Genomic DNA, 22,166 nt, shown 5'->3' with positions numbered 1-22,166 from the left:
TTTGGATATATGAATTTCAGCATCCTGCAATCCTTGCAATCTTTTGCTGATGAACTGAAGGGAAATATGGTCACATAAGAGCTTGGTAAAAATAAAAATCAGGTAGCATTCTTTCTTAACACCTTTAGGGGCTGGCAAGGAAACACTGAAAACTATTTTTATTGCTTGAAGATAGAAGTCCACAAGGAAATCCTTGTAACTGAACAGTATAACTAAACAGGAAATCCTATGAATTCCAGAAAGGTATCAGAATACACCACTGAAATAAGTATTGGTCTAAAAATAAAAAATCCATCTACTCACTAGGGTTACCATAATAGCTGGGATCATTTTAAAGTAGGTCATTAAAAAACCCTACAAAAATTTTATGAAAATCATGGATGATTTAAATTTAGTATCGGTAAACAACTCATTTACATAGAAAGAAGAAACAGGTTTTAGTAATCCTGAGACAGCTGGAGATATTTCTTAAAGCTAGACTGAAGATTACGATTTTTTTGATTAACCATTATTATTTGCGGTACTTTATCAGATATAAAACTGAATTGCTTCCTTAATACCAAAGATAAATACTAAGGTGCTTTACAGATAAATGCAAAATGACAGGCACCCTGCTTTAAAGAACTTGCATCTGGTTTATTTATATATAGTTAGAAACAGAAAAGCCCAAGAGACAGTATCACTGCATTTAAGTTATTCACAGGGTAGTGGATGGGGGAGAAAAATGTGTTTTTTCTGTTAAGCCAAAAGGAGCTGTCAGCTGTTAGGACTCTGACCTGTGTATTTGCTTTGAAGGTGCAGCAAATAATAGAGAAAGAAATCCAGACAAGGGACAATCTAAATAGCTAGAACAAATGAAACAACTGAAATAAACATCCCCTAGAGGACTCAGTAGTTTCCACAGCTACTCCAGACACACTGACACTTGTGATTATAATGAATTTCATAACAGTGCTGACTTTTCCTACTAGAGTTTACAAAAGCAAAATAGAATAACAACAGACTCTTACACTTTTTGCCTCTGAACAAGGCCTGGTAAAATGGGAGTACTTGACCAAGTCTTCTGTTCTGTGGTCTGGTGTGCTCTTAAGGCAAAGAAGGACAATAGAATGTGGAAGCACTTCTTATCTTCAATCAATTTAAAGTTTTTCAGTAGAGAATGCAAGAAATGTTGGGCACATTCCCATCAAAATGACCTTACTGTTGCTTTAGAACACTTTTTGTTAATGTTGCACGTTTAATTTTTAGCCTGGATTCATTAGGTTATGGGGTGGTTAGGATCAAAATGTGTGCAAGTAGTGATGTACATCTTTCTGTCCTTTCCCTTACCGTTTTGGAATATAGTGATATATTTTAGCAAAATCTTATGAAAGTAAGGGACTGAGTAAAGAAGGATCTCCACTACTGTCCCCTCTCTTCCAAGGGAAAAGCTATAGATATTACTCAACAAAAAATGAATTTCTGCAGTGAAAACAACACATTAGGAATGTTGCAAAAAGCAAAAAGGTTTAGTTGAATTAGATCAAATAATTCAATGAGAAGACTGATTTCCTTTGCATACCAAGCTTCTTTATCTCTGCTGCTGATAAAGTGATTTTTTTCCTTGCTTACTTTGAAATACAGTGGTCTACAAGTGTTCTTGAATGCTTAGACGGCCTCATTTTTAGAGGTTGTCCTGGTTTTGGCTGGGTGTTTCAGTTGTTGCTGAGCAGTGCTTACCCTAAGGCAAGGGCTTTTCAATGTCCCCTGCTCTGCCGGTGAGCTGGGGCACAAGAAGCCGGGAGGGAGCAGGGCCAGGACAGCTGGCCTGAACTAGCCAAAGGGATATCCCATACCATAGAACGTCATGCTCAGTATATAAACTGGGGGGAGTTGGCCAGGCGCTGCTGATCACTGCTCAGGGACTGGCTGGGCATCGTTCAGGGTTGGTGGTAAGCAACTTTATTGTGCAATGCTTTTTTTTTTTTTGCTTTTTTTGGGTGGGCTGGGGTTTATTCCTCTTTCTGCCTCCCCTTTTCATTACAATGTAAATCGTTAATGGTGTTTTTTTTTTTTACTTTATTTTAATTCTTAAACCATTCCTATCTCAAGCCATGTTTCCTAGCTTTTTTGATTCTCCTCCCCATCCTACCGGGGGAGGGCTGGGGAAAGGAGTGAGCAAGCAGTTGCATGATAGTTGCTTGCTGGGATTAGACTGTAACAGGTTAAGGCAGATTCCTGATTTCTACAAAAGTAGAAGAGTGCAGTTTCATGATAATTAACAGGAAATCACTAGTTGCATACCATAAGACATTGTTAACTGACTAACTATTATAAACAGTGATATTCAATGGACAGTTTAAAGTTAATACTGTAAATATTGTTTACCACCTTTCAAATGTGACAGTGAAAAGTCAATCTGAGCTGTGAACCCGGGGGGTGGCCTACTGACTATTCCTGTGAGGTGCTGACCTCTAGCTAGGAGGAGCATGAAGTCCACACAATTGAAGTCATACCTGCAGAAGCGATAAGCCTGTTTGGTTTAGAGCTAGAAGACTGTATGGGTACACACAAACGTACACTTATATGCTCATCACTGTGGATTGTTGGAAAAGGTTTTGGTTAATAAATCCTAATTATTTCTTCAAAGTAATGCACCTAAATCAAAGGTAATTTTTCAAAAATAGTCATGGTACGGTAAAAACAATACAAGATTAATAGCTTTCCTCAGTTGCCAACACCTCCCAACATCATGCAGATATGATGAAAAAGCCTCTGATAAAACAGTCTAAGACTAATTTACATATCCTCTGCCCTGATGTGAAATCCCTTTTGGTTGATAAATTCGTTTTTCCCCTCTAATGCTGTGTAAACTCTAAAAATGAAGAGTTCCTTCATGACGCTTGATGAAGACCTCCCCGTTAAAATATCTGCCTTTTTCAGTTTTCCAAGAGCTACTGTAGATACATTTCTTTTCATTTGTGTTGGGGTAATGCCAAAGGAATCTACCTATGAAACAGCAGGCTGTATGAGGGCAGAGGATAATGCAAAGTCTCCACCTACCAAGTGCCCTGGCTGACTTCTGTTATTCCTGCAGTACGTATGTGCAGAGTTGCAAACAGCAAGCTAAACTCACAATTGCTAAGTCAGCAAGAGTGGATCACTGAACAACTTTCTCCCTAAACCTCTCTTGTGAAGGGCGAAAGAGGATCCCACCCAACAAAGGTGATAGTTGATGACCTGAGAAAGGGGATGGCTCGAGAGAGGGACAAAGACACCTTAACTGTGCTTCTCGAGGTCATCTTTACAATGACTTTTGACTGAAGTATAGCTAGGTATAGACTTGGCGTGCTTAGAACTCTAAGCACTTGGGCTTAAGTATTAACTAGTTGACAGTCATGAGCTGAAATGTACCTCAATGCAGCTAAGTTACCTCAATAAATATCAATATTTTACCCACACCACTCATTTGCAATATGTATTACAAGTCCCATTTGTAGAGCTCCTTAAACACTCCATAAAAATAAATTTCCTATGGGGAAAAGGAAACAAATCAATGGCTTCCTAGCAAAACAAAGCTCTCTCCCCATAAATGAAATGAAACAGAACAGTTGCCAGTGCTGCCTGACAGGATTTCACAAAAAGTTGGTTAAAAGACTGGCAGATGCTGGCACCCAAATAGGAACAGGGCACTTCCACCTCAGCCATGCTTACCTCTGTAATTTGCATTTCAATATACCCTTTCAACCAAACACCTCAAAGCACTTGAAAACCATTAAATTTGTCAATTAAAAGCTTCCAGCGTATTATCTTCCTGGTACCTGAAAGGAAACTGAGCCACAGTATGATTAATCGAAGTTTTCACAGAAATAAAGAAATAAATAAATAAACCATATACACACCCCACCCTCCCACTGCCCCCCTACCCCCCCAAACACTACAGAGATGGAAACATGATCTCAGGTAACTGACTTTCAGTCCTGTACCTTAATCATCAGCCAAAAAGTTCTTTTTTAAATGAGATATCTTCGCCTTCCCAATGACCCGACAGAGTGCAGCAATTCTGATTATCACAGCACAACAGTTACTGTTGAGTTATGCTGGCATTTCTGCACAGCTGCTAAGCTGAAAGATACACAGGAATTTAAGCTAACACTATAGCAACCTCTCTTGTACTCTGCTATCACACATTAGATGTTAAGCAAGTTGTTGAGCTAATGGGGCCTATGGAGATTAGCATCAGTTTCTCCTACTATTACTTTATTTTTAAACTCTGAAATTCCAACTGTGAGAGACATGTATATCTGTTAAGGAACAATAGAGGAGGCTGACACTGTCAAAAGTCTCCCTACTCACTTTCCTCAGGGAACCCTCATAGAAAATATCTTCATGAGGGTTTTGCAGTCCTGGACCTGTTTGGCTGGAATAGGAACACTAGCAGGTATGTGAGTGCTTCTGCACTGTGGGCAAACCTTTTCTGTAACAAGCTGCTGCTGGGAAAAAAAGGGTTAGTTAACATGTTTCTGTGAACTGAGCACTTGTATATTCTTGAAGCAAGCAAAGCATCTTTGACAGGCTCCCACACAGGCTCTCCTCCTGGATGCAATCCTTTACCATTAGATTGAGCTCGAAAAAGCTGGTACGATATTTAATTACTTGGGAAAAAATGAAGCAGCTTGTCACCATTCTGCCATGATCAGACAACAGATAAAAATTCATATGAAGATTTAAGGTCACTGATGTCCTGTGTGATTTCTTTACTCCTTTCAGAAAACTATTTTTAAATGCAGACATTTCAGTGTTTTTGAAAAATCCCAGAGTCTGAAAATTAGTGACTGCTGTGAAGTCTCATCACTGAGATAGTGTAATTTTCTTTTTTTTTCCTATTTTTTCCTATCATTTTTAGATTAATTTAATTTCTGTTGAATCCAGAAATACTTCAGAAAATATCTTCTTGAGGAAAAGCACAGACATCAACTTTGTTATTAGGAAATTATAAATTATTGATAGAAACATTGCCTTTTTGACTTCAAGGAGGTGTGCTTAGGATCTCTCCCCATTCCAAAAAAACAAATGTATACTTTACATAGGAATATACTGGTATAGAGTGGCCTGTGAACATGTAACTTTATGTGAAAACTGAGGCTGGAATCAACATCTCTGTAAAAAGTTTTGATCTGTGTCTTTGAGTGACTAGCTTTGACACATGCAGGGATGGATAAGGGAGAAAATATGAGGCTGGCAGAATGTGAATGGGTGTACAGCTGTATAACCAATAACATGCTCTGTGACCAAAGGCTTTACAACCCCCTTTGCCTCCCCACCTATGGTAGTCAGGCCTGAAGTAACAAAAAAATGAGATTTGTAGAGGCAGTTTTCAAACCTGGCCCTTAATCTCCTTCCTGCCAGACCTACTCAGGTTTTCAGCAAAGCCTTTCAAATACAGAGCACTTGGAGCAAGTTTTCATACCCAGCTCCTTCCCCACCTCCCTTTCGCACACCAGTGTCTCTCCCTGCAGGGAGGTGGAAAGGGTCAGGGGCACTTGCTCCTCTCCTGCGTCAGGGGCCACGTCAGGGAAGACAAAACAGTTTCATGCCACGTTCCCCAGCTGTGGGAGTCTAAAGAGCAGTCTGGCTCTTCAGTCACTGTCTTGGCAGAAAAGAAGAACTCATACTTACCGTCTGAGAAAGAAGGGAGCTCTGTTCACCAAGTTTGATGATCTCAAGCTTTAAGAAAGTAAGACTAATCTAGAAGCTTTCCAGGCAAACACTGTCTCAGGATTATTGTACCTCACTCGACATCTGTCATTCCCTACATCTTCGCCTGCCCAGAAGTCTTGGTGTGGGACAAAACAGCCCCTCTGGCTTAAATGTCTGGTATAGCTCAAGAGAGAGAAAAACCCCTATCAATGTATTGTAGGTTTCAACTATTCAAAAACTTTTATACCATATCTCTCAGTACTTCAAAAGGAAGCAATTCCAGTAATAGCAGAGGAACATTTTACTAATAATCCTAGTAATGTAAGAAAGCCCTATTTCATCCTAGTCAATAGAGCCATGTTTGTGATAACTGAACACTGGCAGAAAGGGACACTGGAGGTTTAGCTGTATCCAAATGTGAACGGCATTTTAAATCTAAATAGTATCAGAATGTATTAAGAAAAATTTCAGAAGGGTACACAGAGAACCGCAGTGTTTAAAAGTCAGGTAAAAATCTGAACTGAACCTTTCTTTTCTTTCATCTTGAGTTTTGTATATGACCTGTCTGTCAGTACATAGTCTGTATTTGTCCACCACTGTCCAGACAAGAACAAGTCTAATGCCTGCTGATCAGTTCAGTTCTGTTAACTCTTACCCATTTTAGCACTCATTAGGGTAACGGAACAATTTCAGACTGATGATAAGGATATGAGAAAGAGTCTTCATTGGTCAGAGCTAGTGTTTGTACAAGCAACAGGAAAAAATCAGACTGGCAGTCTCACAAAGAGAATATTTTCAGTTCATTTTTTCAGGGAATTTGTTGAAGACTGAGCAATATTCTCCTATTTCTGTCTCTGCAGTATGGATGTAGGCACTTGAATAATACTATTTTCTTCTAAGAAAAGAGGGCAGAAAAGGAAGTGTTCTGAACAAGTATTTATCAGAAAAAAATAAATGTGCTGTTATAGAGGTGGTGAAATATTAGACTTTAATAGTGGGAGAGCTGTCTGAGCAGATGTAAATAAAAGTGTGTATATAAAATACAGCTGTGCTAAATCAATTGGCCAAGCATTGAACTGATGTAGGCCCAGAGACTAAATGCATTTGGTTTTCTTTAAGTTTGAGCATTTGGGTTGAGAAACTCTCTTTCCATATGTGTGGCACAGGTGCCATCGGCATTCAGTGCTGCGGATGGAGGAATATCGATACTACGTAAGCATAATAGATCTTTAATATTTTCAATGGGTTAATTACATTTTGCTTTTATTACCCCAGTTGTCTCAGGGACATTTCTTTGCCTTTTTTATTTGTCTTTCCTATGAGCCCCTTTATTATATTACCACATTTTGTACTGTACTGATTATGAACAAAAAATGGACTACAAAATGGCATTTAAGACACCAGAAGAGCAGAGTAGGATGAACTGATCTATTTAAAAAGCAACCATTTTACTTCACAGAACAGCTACAATTGATATTGCAACAGCACTCTCATGTTGAAAAATGCTCTGCTCTCACAGGTACTGTACACAATGAAAATATCTTACAAGAAGAGATCTTACGAGAAAGCTTAAACAACCCATTAGAAACACATATTTTAAATTAAGCATTTCAGAAATCAAATGGCAAAAAAATCATGGTATTTTCTATAGCAAAGAATCCAATTTGCTTTTTAATTCAACAGCTAAGCTTCCAAAGCCAACATTATGTGACTGTACAAGTGCATGAGATTAGAATTTCAAAAACTTCATACTTTGAAAGTTCTTGAGCATTGCTTGGTTTATACCAAACAAAGTAACTTAATGCAATACCATGAAAGAGTGAAAAAAAAGTATTCTGTAAATATCTGATATTGATATGCTTTTCCATCAAGCATGTCAAAGTCTGTTTTAATATACTTGAGCCAGATTAATATGCAAATGAAACCAGCTTTCCATTAGCAGGCATGAAATGCAAAAGACACCAGGTTTGCAGAATTACTCTATGGAAAATAAAATAAATCAGAAATTAACTTCAAGAAAAAGCATCATTTTGACAAAAGTGCATTACAATTAGCATTAACTGTATTGATTGGTCTATAACACTGCACTATTTACCAATGCAATCTAAAAACATCTGCTGTTCGCTAACTGCTTATTTAGGTGGAAGTTTATGTGTTTTCTATGCTAAGTGTCTCTCTTTAAATCACTTTTTCTTCCAAGTTATTGAATGAAGGAAGAATACCTCTATCTTTTAATTAGTGCCATGACCAGAAAACATCAAGATGGCAATAATAAAGCTTTAAGGGAAAGCATGTCACAATAAAAAGAGAAGCAAGTACTATTAAAGTTCTTCATTGCAACTAAATAATAAAACTATTTTAAGAAAATTCAAAAATGTCTGGAAAGTAAGTGGCTATTATTAGTTGTTATAGTCAGGCCTGATTAGAAAAATTCATACCGTATATACTGCTCTGTATCACTGAACCTCATGAAGTGGAGGTCTGTAGTTACAGGTAGATTCATTGTCTTTATTTGATGGTCTCTGCTTGAAACAAAGATCAGAGGTAAAAAAATACCATTATTTAAACAGAAGGTAGCCTTTTTGTCTTCTGAAGAGAACAAACTGCAGATAATAGGTGTGAGGAAATGATGGAGACTGCATTTTGCACCGCTGTATCTCTCAAGACATATTTTCAAAGTAATCACTTGATTTTAGTTCTTGTAAAAGCATAAATTGAGCAATCACCCCCAAAGAAATCAGAGACTCCATCATAAAAATCAAATGGAATACAACACCCTTACATTCCTCTAATTTCTGTTCTTGCCCCTTGCTCTGGAGAAAGCCATTTTTATTTCTTAGCATTAAAGTGGAAATTCACTACAATTGAGTGGACAGACCATGGACAAGAAAGGATAGCTATTAAATGAACACAAAAGTTTGCACAAGATCAAAATGGGAAAGAAATGGACAGGATAATTATTTATTCAATGTGGAAACAAATGAATTACATTTTAAAACATTTGATTAAGAATCAGACTCTAAAGCAACTGTGGTTTACTGTCCAGCTCTATACAAGGTAATGGACAGTGACTACTTGAAGGACCCTTGGGCAAAAATTGTGAAGAAACATCATATCCAGAAATATCATAAAGCAATACTGATGAAGACAGATCCAGAACTGAATGTCACATTTTTCCATTATTTTTATATACATTATCCAGGAAAACCAGCTAATTCATAAAGGACTATGACCACCTAAATGAAAGCAATCATTGATGAATAACTAGTTAGGAAAATAATCTACTTCTGATTAAATATGCTCACAAGTGAAAAATGTCAAACTGGTCCCAATGTAATTTTAAATAACTAAAACATATATATGATATAGGAGAGGCAATCTTGAAACATATTTGTGAAATCTAGTTCACATCTGAGTATAGCTGAGCAAGTTTACTGGACAGTAAGTATAGTTTGAATACTAGGATGATACTGTGGATACTGAGATGGCTGGATTAATAATATGTGTTTCAAAACTGTTTGGACTGACGACATTTTGTAAATTGAGTTTCTTCACAGCTTGCACTTCTGATGACAATACTTCACAAAAACTGACTACTTTTCCGATTTTTTTTCTATATTTTTTACATTTAAATTCAATTTTAATTTCTGTATCTTTGGAATTTCCTTAAGCCTGATTCAACATAAAATAATGTGATCTGTATCATTTAAATACATATATAATGTGACCAGAGTAATGCTTGTATCATTCCAATCGATATAAACAGAAGCAGAAAATCAATCATTCTCTTCTTATAAGCGAAAAGAAAAAACTTGCACCTGTATTTTAATGGGTATGGTTGTGTCCACAGCTCTTCCTATGGCATTTTGCATTTAGACTTGAATGGCAAAGCAATAGCCGCTTCATCAAACCTTGTGATGATTTTATATTTTAGAGTATGAACTTCTGCCAAACAAATATCCCATTCTCATACCTGAAATGCATGAGCAATATCTACCGGAAAGTAATCTCAGGGCTCAGAGACTACATGTGTTATCTAAAGGGACTTCACAGAAAGTTGCACACACCAGCTAGAATCTTTATAATGTAGTATCAGGTTATAAAGTGGGGAAAGCAGGTAGAAACTCAAAAAGTTAAAAAGTATTGCGGCATTGTGGTGGGTTGACCCTGGCTGGATGCCAGCCAGGTGCTCACCAAAGTTGCTTGATCACTCCCCTGTCCACTAGACAGGGGAGAGAAAAGACAGGGGAGAGAAAATGTAATGAAAGGCTCATGGGTTGAGATAAGGGCAGGGAGACATCGCTCAGCAGTGACTGTCATGGGCAGGGCAGGCTCCGCTTGGGGAAATTAATTTAATTTATTGCCAACCCTAGTAGAGTGGTATAATGAGAAAGAAAACCAAACCTTAAAACACCTTCCCCCACAACTCCTCCTTTGTTCTGAACCTCAACTTTACTCCTGAATTCTCTACCTCCTCCCCTCACAGTGGCACAGGGGGTCAGGGAATGGGGCTGCAGTCAGTCCCTCTGCTCCTTCCCCTCAGGGGCAGCTCCTCACACCCCTCCCCTGCCCCAGCCGGGTCCCCCCACGGGTGCCGTCCTTCAGGCACAGCCGGCTCCAGCCTGGGTCCCCCCGGGGTCCCCAGCCCCGCCAGCAAACCTGCCCCAGCCCGGGCTCCTCTCCCCGCGGGGCCACAGGCCCTGCCAGGAGCTGCTCCAGCGTGGGCTGCCCACGGGTCACAGCCTCCCTCGGGCACCCACCTGCTCCGGCGTGGGGCCTCCAGGGGCTGCCGGTGGGGATCTGCTCCTCCGTGGGCCTCCCCGGGCTGAGGGGGACAGCCTGCCTCAGCGTGGGCTTCACCGCGGGCTGGGGGGAACCTCTGCTCCGGGCCTGGAGCCCCCTGCCCCTCCTGCGCTGCCATGGCGGCTGCGCGGATGGGCCTCTCACGTATTATCACTCCTCTCCCTTGGCTGCAATTGCTGCTGCTGCAAAGCTTTTCCCCCCCCTTCCTAAATATGTTATCTCACTAGCACTACCACCATGCCTGATGGGTTCAGCCTTGGCCAGCAGTTGGTCCATCTTGGAGCCGGCTGGCATTGGCCCTGTCCAGACATTCGGGAAGCTTCTGGCATCTTCTCACAGAAGCCATCCCTGTAGCCCCCCGGCTACCAAAACATTGCCATGCAAACCCAAGTAAAATAAGGTTATAAAATGGGTAAAGCAGGTAGAAATGCTAAAATTTAAAAGGCATTGTGACATTTTTAATGACTTGATTAAAAAAAACCCCACACAAACCCAGACCCACAAAAAATTAGATTTCAAATAAAATAGCTGAACTGAAAAAAGCCCACCCAAAAAAACATTAACTGTGACATCTTGAGATGGAAAAACACCTAAAAAAGACATATTAGCACCACATGAAATGTGAATTGAGTGTAACCTGCTGGGTCACTGATCTGTGGCAATTACATCATATAGCTAGTTCCCTCTGTGAAATGATTGTATCATCTCTGTTGGAGGCTTATGAAATATGACATCATCCTTAGAAAGTATACCATGCATAACCCTGGTTATCAGACTATTATAATGACATTATGTACAAAAAAGAACCTGCAAAAAACATCTTCTTCACTTCACCTATTTATCTCCCCACAAAATACACCAGGACCAGAAACAGACATGATTCAAGTGACTGAAAGAAAGCAAAAGTGGATCATACTCAGCCTCTGTGCAAATTGTTCTAAATCACCCTAAAATACTGGTCAAGCTTGTCAGTTTTTATTTTTCCCCCAAGCTATATCAGTAAGTTTAATCGAAGTTGCCACATCTCCCTGAAAAACTTACCTCATTTATAACCCTTGAATCATCACAGCTACAACGTTCTTTCTACATGCAAGCCAGGTATTTTTGCTTCTCCTGGATAAAAGATAGCAGGCAGCTGGTATGTCATTCCTGCTACATCTCTAATTTGTTTTGAAGTTCTATTTGATGAAGTAAAAAGTCCAGTTACAACACTTTAAGTAAATGAGTCTGTGTTCAACTATGTTCATGCTAGCAAGGAATTCCATGATCTTTATTGATGCTTGATTAAGTTTATGTTTAAATCTGAATGGGTATGCACAGTACCTGTAGAAAATTATTTTTGTTGTGATACAGCCATTACATAATTATTTACATTTCTTACTTGCTTGAGTGGAGAAAAAGCACAGCCCGCAGCACAACTGGCATTCACTGAAGAATATTCAAGGACCAAATTATCCACTAGTATAAATGCATTGAACCACCCAGTCCAAATGAAGACTAGTTTAGAATATCTAAAGAAAAGATGTTCAGGATTTTGACCTATTGTTAATAGGTCCATTGTTAATAAATTGAACTGTATCCTTGTGTGCCAGATAGTTTTAACTAACCTCTTCCTGATTATATAAGGCTAAAGTCCTTCTGACCCAAGTTATTAATTCGTTTGGTTCTGGAAGTATGAGCTTGCCAGCTCTGTAGAGTGAGGGACTGAATAAATGAGTTGGAGAAAGGAAAGATAAGAGAAAAGAATTGAACAGGAAAGAGTCAATAAATACATTGAAACATATTATTACAGAGAAGAGGGAAATAAGGACAAAAGAATTAAACAAGAATTTAAAAAGAATTAAATGATAAGATGAAAATAAGCAGATGAAAGATGAAAGGATGCACAATAGGTCAGGGGATGGAAACGTTTTGGATTCGCCAATTCATCCTCACAAAACAGAGCTTGAAGAAAGGTTTGATAAGCAACTGATTAAATTCACTGAATAGTTACGTTGCATATTCCACGCACTGTGTAGGCTCATAAGAGCACAGAGTTAACTAGTCAGGGGACATAAACAGAATTAGGTATGAGAAGCTGTAGGGCTGACACTCACAAAGTTGATGTTAAGCAACGGAAATCCTTTTCAAACATTAACAGTTCACTCTTAGCATATGTCACATATCTAATGTATGTGTCTCATGACTCCAAGACAGCAAGAGTGACATGCAGCAAACAACATATGCCTGGCACTTTTCAAGTACTGACATACTGAGTGAAACAGCAAGTACAAGGTGAAGAACAGCATGAGTGTATTAGCATCTTCCATTCTTCTGGAAGCTGAGAGTGAGAGACATTCTGTAGTTGCCAAAGGCAATATCAGCTTTACACAGGGACTCTAAGGCACACAGGATGTGCACTGCGTGTGTTACTGGAGAAACACTGTATATGCAAAGCTGGATGCCTAGCCAGGTACCAAAATACTTAATCGACCCTCCACCAGTACATATTCTGTTTGTTCAAATGTGAAATTTTTAGACATAATAGCCAAATCATGCCTATTTTTACAAACAGTCATTGTGCCAATGTACCGGTCGACGAACAATGTAAACCCCACGTACAGAATGCACTAGAGGAGATCCTGACAGCTACAGGCTGGACTGGTGATTCTGGCTTCCACTGTTATTAAGATAGTAGTATTTAAAACACAGAATAAGATTACTGAGAGCTCAGATAAACATGGGCTGCTATGAAAAGTGTCAAAGCAACTTCTGTAAAGTGGAATCTTGCAACATTAATCTGCTGCTACCTGAACAGAGTGTCAAGAGGTACCTGAACAAAAGAAATCTCTCTACATAATATATTTAGTTTCTTAAAAGTATTTTATAAGATTCTACATCAAAGATTATGAAAAAAACCAAGATGCTGCTGGGAGTGCTGGAAAGCCTCTTTCATGGACGGAAAGCTGGTTAAAGAATAGATGCTTTCCAGAGGGGTTAATGGTCACTTTTCTAAATGAAGAATCATCATCAGTTGAGTCTCCCAGAAATCAGCAGGGGAACTGTTTTTACTGATATCTTCAGCAGTGCCCTGGAGAAGGGAATGAATAGTGACATTTCCTAGCCTGCAGAAAGCAAGGCCATCTAAGGCAAAAAGTTGGCAGGTAATCTTCACTGTAGACTGACATGAAGTGATGTACCTAGAAAAAAAAGAATCTATACCCTGTCTACACGGTGCTTACTTCAGAACGGGTATTAAAACTAATGAAAAAGACTTTGAAGTAACAGAGTTGACAGTTTTCTGAATCATTGACTCAGTGTGCAGTGGCAGCCAAAAAAGCCTGCAAAATCTTGATCATCACCAGGATGGGTGCTGCAGACCAGATAGCAAGGATAACACTTTGCTGCTATACAAAAGCTCTGCTGTGCACACGCTGAGTCCTGTGTGTCATTCTGTTCTCTGCATCTCAAAGAAAGGTGTAGTGGAGTTAGAGACAGTACAGTAAAGGACAGTTAAAGTGGTCTAAGGTGAGAAGCAGCAGCTTTATAAGGAGTAGAGCCTGAGGCTCTTCAGGTTGGAGAGGGTAAGCAGGAGAGGGGATATGGCCAAGCTTTGCAAAATAATGAAAGGAATAGCAGAACTGTTATTTACCAAATCTCGCATACTAAACCTGGATTGAACTGCAGGAGTTAAGTTTAAACTGAATAAAATAAGGTATTTTTTTTGTGCAGCAGATAGTGTTCTGACGACAGAGGCTGTGGAAACAGACAGTATCAGCACCATTTTAAAAGAGGTTAGATAAATTCATAGACAGCACATGTGTTAAGGGGTACTAAAAGGACTAGACAGGGATATACTCTTTAACAACTAACTCATAGAACATTTGTAGAGGCCAGAGGTGTATAAGGGGAAGAATAATAGAAAGAAGCCGGGTCCATGTGCTGTTCCTTTAGAACATCCTCTTTCGCCACCAGCAGAAACAGAATGCTGGTCCTTCTACACCTTTTCTTGCCACCTAAAAGTTAGACACAGCTCAGAGGTACCCTGCCTTGGGAGACAGGTACCTATCTCTTGCCAAAGTCCCAAAGTCCCAGGCAGAGATGGTTAGGTTTCATATACAGAATCACAGAATGGTCAGGGTTGGAAGGGACCTCTGGAGATCATCTAGTCCAACCCTCGGCTAAATTAGGTTCACCTAGAACAGGTTACACAGTTGCATCCAGACAGGTTTTGAATGTCTTTAGAGACGGAGACTCCACAGCCTCTCTGGGCAGCCTGCTCCAGTGCTCTGTCCCCCTCAAAGTAAACAAATTCTTCCTCATATTCAGTCGGAATAGATGCTGAATCTGAAAAATGTCTAAAAGGTATCAACAGAATTAGGTTAATTAAAACAAAATACAGCTAATACTGGTGATGTTGAGTGGTACCAGCACAGAACTGAGTTAAAGCACAGCATGGCTTTCATACTGGCACTGGCCCATGCTTGTCTGACTCAGAGAAGTGAAACTACATTGCATCTGTCTACAAATGATCTTGTAAGGTCTGTCTTAGAGGCAACTAGTAGGAGCAGTGCAATGCACAGAAAAGGACAATGCCAATAATTACACAGTGACTATCAAGATCCAGTGCTCAAGCTTGCTCCTTGGCCCACTTTTGTATAGCAACAGACATATTGTTGCTGAATTTTTTCATCAGACCCACTGAAACAGGCCAGACCAGGAATGACTTTGCCCTAGTCGCTATACTCTTAACTACAAAATTATGAGAGTGGCTCATACTGTTGTATCAGAGACTGCTTTAACACTAGTTAAGCTGGGTCCTGCTAGCTGTGTCATGAGGGCAGATGGGAACTCAGCATGGTTCTATCTCCTTGTTATATACCTCAGGTCTGCACAGGTTTCTTCTGCAAGCTTTAAGCTCCATGTTGTTTTTACTATGTTTTGTTGTAGCACAGCTGGTAGTCCACAGGATTTGCACTGCATTTTTGCCTACAGCATAGGCACATCTGAAACAGAAAAGGAGGGAAAAACTACTGAGGTCACTCACTGTCTGTAATTTATCATGTACAAGCCTCCTTTTCCCTGCACACACTTTAAAATGTAGATAGGAAGGGGAAAATATCACTTTGTCATTTCAGCCAGGAGAGAAACTTACCCCTGCAGTTCTTTGTTGCTGCTTTTCCTGGCACAAATTTGTGTCACATTTGCTGTCAAGTGATTTGCCAACAACTAGGAGCAGTCACATTTAGAAGAAATAGGCTCACTCCATCTCAAGACTAACAGACATTGATTCCCATCTTCATTAAAAATCATTCTCACCCTAGAGAACCGTAGCAGTGAACACTAACTGGCTTAGATTCATGTCAGTGCCTATCAGAAGGACCTGTTGCATGAAGTTTCTATATATTTTACGTTCCCTCCCCTGAAACGGCAACTGCATCAACTTACAAACTTCAAGGTTCTATGATGTTCACAGAAAACCTTTTATTTAATAGCAAAACAACAAAAACTTTACAAGATGCTGTATATGCAAGACAAAGCATTTTTTTCTGGTGGGGAAAATCTCACTATATGCAGGGAAATCAAAACTACAAGAAATCCCCAAATTAATCAAGTTGCACAGAGTAAGCCCATAGATAGGGGGCTCTGCAGGACTGGAGATAGAAGAGTTTCATTTTCTAGCAAAGACTTTCATAAATCTAACACGAACTTTTTGCGCTCATGTCACAAGTACAGTAGAATTTGTCACCTTGTTCAGATGATAAGATGTGATAAATACCCTCCTTAATGCATTTATGGATTATTTTTTTTTTTAAATACAAAATAGTTTACTTCTAGGTGGTGTAAATAAGGCTATAGTTTAACTGATTAAGAGAACAACTATACCATATAACCAACAATCTTGTTGTTACCATAGTTTATAGCAGTTTATAGCCCCTCAATCTGCTTATAATACTTCATTTTAATCACAAACTTTGCAACCTCATGTACATGCTGCTCTACTGTTCTGTATTTTACAGTGTGATGCCATGAACCTTAATGATGCTCTGTACTGTTGCAGAGGATAACTGCAAATCTAGGACACTAAATGTTTAAAATCACTTTACTTCTCAGACTGCAGCACATGCTCTTTAAACTTGCTTAGCTAAGGGTGATATGGCACAATAAAGAAAACAGCACCAGACAGGATCTCCCTGTTTTTTTCTTAGTAGCAAATCTCCTTCTTGAACATTTAGAAGGCTGTTTTCTGGCAGCAAGCCTCTCAGTGGCCACAATACACAGCAGCATCAAATCTGCCTCAGTTGAGCACACATACTATGTGCACCCTGCTCATTTTGTACCATCATTTTGCTTTGCAAATCACCAGATATTTGAGTTAGATTATTCCATAAATCCTTCACTCATTCCTGTGCCAGCTACCACCTCACCCCATTTTTCTATCTTGCAACTTGTCCTATGTCATTTCTGACCTCCAAAAACATCACTTCATTATCCTCCACCAACAGTGTCTGCATCCTGCCTTTCCACTTGCCTCTTCTAACCCAATATCACCACACCTATCTTTCTACAACCGTTCTAATTGCCTGGCTTCTTCCTGCCCACTGAATGAACTACCTTTCTGATAATCACAACCCTCCCATTCATTCTCCTTTACCATAAATATTTGGCATTGCCCTCACCCAACCCTCTCCTTAGCATATTAGCCTTTCTTACATAGCCAAAGCACTCTCATCTGCCATCCGCTCACTGGTGGCTATCCATACATCTCTTATGCCTACCTTTCCTCTATGACTCCCACCATGTCACATCAAGTTCTTAAGATCATGCTGTATTTGTTTCCTTTCATTAATATTTCTTCTCCAGCATTTCTTCCAGCTAATGTTTAAGCTCCCTGTTAAGCTGTCTGATGGGCTTCTCCTTCCCTCTCTGCTCTCAAAATATACCAAATATTGCCAAGTCCATAGGATCCAGGAAGATTCAAAGTATCCAGCAGCATTGCTTGAATGGCTCATCAGGTGCGACTGTGCCACACGCTTACCTGAGCTGCAACCTGATCTTTTCTGTGGCTGTCAAACTCTCAGTCACGTCATGCACAAGCAAGGTTTCTGGGCAACAGGCAAGCTTTCCCATATGCATATCCTTCCCACTACTAATGACTTTTGATGAAGCAGCAAGAAATTCCTTCATTCCCTAACCCAAGCATTTGACTCTGCCTCGCTCTTCCTGCTGAAGAAAGAAGCTGCACCAGGAAAGCACAGAAGGATCTGAGGAGAAATGAACGTTAGTCGGCTTGGATGGTAAAAAATCAGTTCATGATACAAGAATGTTTTTTTAATTGATCTTAAAATAATCTATTGAGATACTTTTTACTTATAATGTGTACTTTAAAAAATAAAAAAATACCTGTGCAACAATTTTATTTAATTATATATAATATTGTGTGATACTCTTTCCTCCCTCTGTGTAGTGTGTGTGTCTTTCATAACAGTCCATGGTAATTCTTCTGGTTTTATCTTGAAATCTGATTACTTTATCATATAGAGATTAATCCATCTTGTTTGCCTCCTGGTAATAGCTTTTCTATCCCTTTGTCTTTTAGGCATTTGTACTTTAAATAACACAAGTAAAACATCAGATAGATAAGAAACCAAAGAGTACCCATTGAAAGGAGAGAAAAAAACCATCCCAAAACCTAAGAAAGAAGCAATCAAACAGGAAAGAAAGCATCTAATACCTGCAATACTGAGAAGAAACAGTGCCACCTCACTACCTACAGCTTGGAGATCATGGCTTAGATATGACTCTGTCCAGCAATTTATTTGTTAAATGGCTGGGTCACAGAGTGGGCAGACATCTTAGTAAGGACATAATGAGGTAGAAAGATTGCTTAATGCATTCAAACGAATGTTTATTTAAAGGAAAAAGACAAGAGAAAATTCATTTCCTAGCTAAGAAATTATTGGCCACTGAAGAGACAGGAAACATTTTAGGAGGGAATGAATTTTGCTAACACTTTTCTCCCAGAAATGCACAACAGTTGCAATGAAATGTTTAAATGTTTTGATGGCTTCCTATGTTTGTAGAAACTTTTCACTGCAACATTGCCTTTATAGACAGATTTGTCCAACAAGCGATTAGTTGCCAGTTATTTATCGGTCTATCAAGCATTACCTTGAAATATCTCCTTTTTGTTTGATGAAAAATCCAATTTCCCATGAATATAAAAACTGCTCCTTTAAAATCACTTCACATTTAAACTTGTCCTTTTAAATTATGATTTTGAATAACCAGCTACTGGGGTTTTTTTGAGGTGTACGGTACATGTAAATTTGAGAAAATCCATTCATTTGTTCAACAGACTTCTGAAAGCTGTTCTTGATTACAGATTATGAGCTGATGGCCTAAAATGTGAATTAGTTTAGAATTTGCTGTTAGAAGTTGTAGTTACAATTGGTTTTGCCATCCAGTGTAACAAGGTGCTTTTTAGTCCAAAAAAATGTCTTATCTCTGTGGACTGCTGCATTTCTCTTATTGTTGCCTACAGATAGTGCAGGGAGAATTCTGGATAGAATTACATCTGCTAGTAAGACCTCTACTGTTCCCTGTACAAATGTGCCTTGCCTCCAAATAAAGGGAGAGGAAGCAGCTTTTCAGATGCACATTAATTAAGCCTTGTTATCAGTCTACCTGGAAAGTAGAAGCTGATTTGCAACTCATGATACAGTTCAACAGAAATCAAATATCCATTTGGATGAGTTGATACGCACACTCACTGTGGTGGAAAGACCTTTCTTCTCTGGCTTACTACGGATGTGACTTACATACACTTAGGAATCTGCTTTTTATATCTACTTGCTGTACAACACAGGCAAGCACAGCTATGAAAAGCACCGTGAAACTCTATTTCTGATTACATTGTCTCCCTCCCCTATAGTCTTGGGTAATACAAAATTGATCTGGAGAACAGATCAGACAGCAGTGTCTGGACAAGCAGTAGGAAGAGGTGGTGTGTACAATTTCTGTTATGTTTCTGATCTCTATTATACCTCTTTGACCTCATATAAGAAGACTCAGATTAGTTAATTACAGAAATTTCCTAAGAATTATTAATGGAAAAAATGGTAGGGAGCTATTGTTTTCCCATTTCTAGCTGCTCCATAATGGCACATCAGAGCAGATATCACTGGTGTGTGTCAAAGGTTATACCAGCCTCTACCTATCACCGTCATCTTTCAACCTTCACCTTGATTATGCAGGAGACAAATATAATCATTTTCTTTTCAAGTCTGTAGGAAAAGATGACATACATGATAAAACTGGAACAATTGGATTACAAGGTAAAACTGCACACATATCAATAAATTTGAGACTTGGATGTTCTTGGGGAGACTTGTGCAGTCAAGTTAGTAATCTGTGTTAACATCTCATCTCTGAAATGTTGACCCTGGTTTGAATCAGTGTTTCTAGAAAAAAGATTTACTCCTTCTTAGTTTCAATCTGATTATTTGGCTTACAAAATAACTGCTTTAAACAGGAGACTTTATACTTGTCCGGGTAAATTTTGTTCCAATTTTTATTTTGGCCACAAGTCAAAGATAACAGCTGTATGCTTGTGGGTTCACTGAACTTTATGTGCTTCTTGGCTGCATCACCAACTAGAGGGAATAACCAATAATTAGAACATTTCAGGTCATCTTGAGAAGAACAGAGTTTTCCCATGTTTGGAAAGGTCATGTGACCTCTTTTTTGCATGTTCCCAAATGTGGAACTGTCAACCATAGAGCACAGAGCTGCATAAACAAATAAAACTGCCATTATTGTTTTGAGCCCAAGAAAAAAACAACACAAGGACCTACATCCGATCATGAATATTGTGCAGAGATTTTAAACTACATATAACAATTTCAATTTTTAACTCTCTAAGTTCATAGTAGACCTAAGCAATATTAGCAGAACTCATTCACATATTCTTTGTACATAGGCAGCCCTGGTCATAATGATTTGCAGCACAGCACTGAAAGCCTTAGCTTCTGTTTATTGTTGTTTTTTTTTGTTTTGTTTTGTTTAAAGTTGAATCAATACCAGTTTATATAAATATATGTTCCTGTTTTCCAATTGTTCCTGCAACAGCATTTATGCCTATCCAGTGACAAGAAAAACAACAATAAATGTAGTAGGATGAAAGCAGAAAGGATAAGAAAATAGAGATGATTCAGATTAAATGGCTTTAGATGTGTGCAAATTTTTTTCTTTCTGTTAGAAGTGTAAATATTTTTTGGCACTTTGAGATTATTATAAAGGAAAATAAGAAGTACCAATCTTTGAAAAACTTAACTGACAAAACTATGCTTTTCTTGTTACTAACAGCATAGACCCCTCCTAATATGGAAAGGAATGAAAACCATTTTTGTGTCACATCTTTTAATCCCCAGGTTTCCTAAAGCTGTTTGTAGAAGCTATACCTAGTACTTCATGCTGTAGATGGGCAATTTATTTGACAATATTGGAGAAATTATGGATATTAGAAAGTATACGTATGTTTGAAGGGTTGAATAAGAGGTGAATTCTTGCAAAGCTACTACAGTTATCTCTTTATCACTATAAAATATGCCCTGGGAGCTGTCAGTTACAATTGGTCTACCATTAGAGAAAAGGAATTGCTTGCTACAACCAAATGATAGTACCACTGTAAAGGAAACCCCTTCTACCCTATGCATACCTATGGATATGCAGTGTGGGTTTAAATGCCAGGCTGAGGATATGCAAAATGCAGAGTACTGTGGATTCCTTATACTCTATGAAATTTCCCAGTACACGTGACATTGTGGCCAATACCAGCAAATATGGAGAACCTCACACATTTGTGTGCTCACCTAAGGTAAGAAAGACTAAAATTCCAGTGATTATTCTAGGTAAGCCAGTCTAGCAATTGAAATGTCAGTCTCTGATTCCTGGATGAATGTCTTGCCCACTAGGCTACTAAGCAGTTGAGGAAACCGAAGGGTTTTCTACTATCTCTTGTTGGAGCTTGCTGGATAAATTAATGTCCTTCAGAACAGGTATCTGATCTTTCATCACCTGAACCCAAAAGCAGTGCTGAAACTAGTGTGTCTCATTTCCCTCAATGTATTATTAATACAAAGCAGGACATGTACAAAAGGAAAGATACATCCACAGTAGATGAAATGTGTGACAATCAGGCCACTCATCTAAGAATGGAAAGTCTGGGATTAAATCCCTCTTCTGAATCACACAGAACAGCATCTTTATACTGATCTCCAACCTCATCCTCAAGAGCTCAGGCCTACCACCTCTTCTGGTGAATGAAAGTCTTTCCTGTTGTGATCATAAATTCCACCACTGTTGAAACTAACATATGTATTCCTGCAATTTTAAAATTATTACCTTCAAAGAACTTCTTCCATAAAATAAAAATTTTCCATTGGAAAAATCCTCACCTGTCCTATTTATGGCAACTATAAACTCACTGTTTTATATTTTAAACATACTAACACTGTGCATATATTAACAATATGACAAATGATACATATACTGTTAATAAGTGCAAAGGTAAGTCCATTGCTTACAAGATGCTACTAAAATGCACTGTTGAGGCTATTTGGTACGCATTGTGCTCTCATGTTATTCCATAAATGCTGTCTGTATTTCTTTGTATTCCTAGAAACTGTATCTCCTTGTGGTAT

General features: G+C 38.8%; 1 long non-coding RNA gene across 1 annotated transcript; it reads right to left on the bottom strand.

Moving 5' to 3' along the window:
* Nucleotides 1–1,539: 1,539 nt before the first annotated feature.
* Nucleotides 1,540–14,678, bottom strand: LOC119142696. Its single transcript, XR_005102389.1, has 3 exons — nucleotides 14,582–14,678; nucleotides 14,493–14,494; nucleotides 1,540–1,551 (listed from the first exon to the last, which is right to left on the bottom strand). It is a non-coding gene; the product is annotated as an uncharacterized LOC119142696 (long non-coding RNA).
* Nucleotides 14,679–22,166: the final 7,488 nt, after the last annotated feature.

The sequence above is a fragment of the Falco rusticolus genome, chromosome 2, assembly GCF_015220075.1.
Source record: "Falco rusticolus isolate bFalRus1 chromosome 2, bFalRus1.pri, whole genome shotgun sequence".
NCBI lineage: Eukaryota > Metazoa > Chordata > Aves > Falconiformes > Falconidae > Falco > Falco rusticolus.
This window is presented reverse-complemented; position numbering and strand designations above follow the sequence as displayed.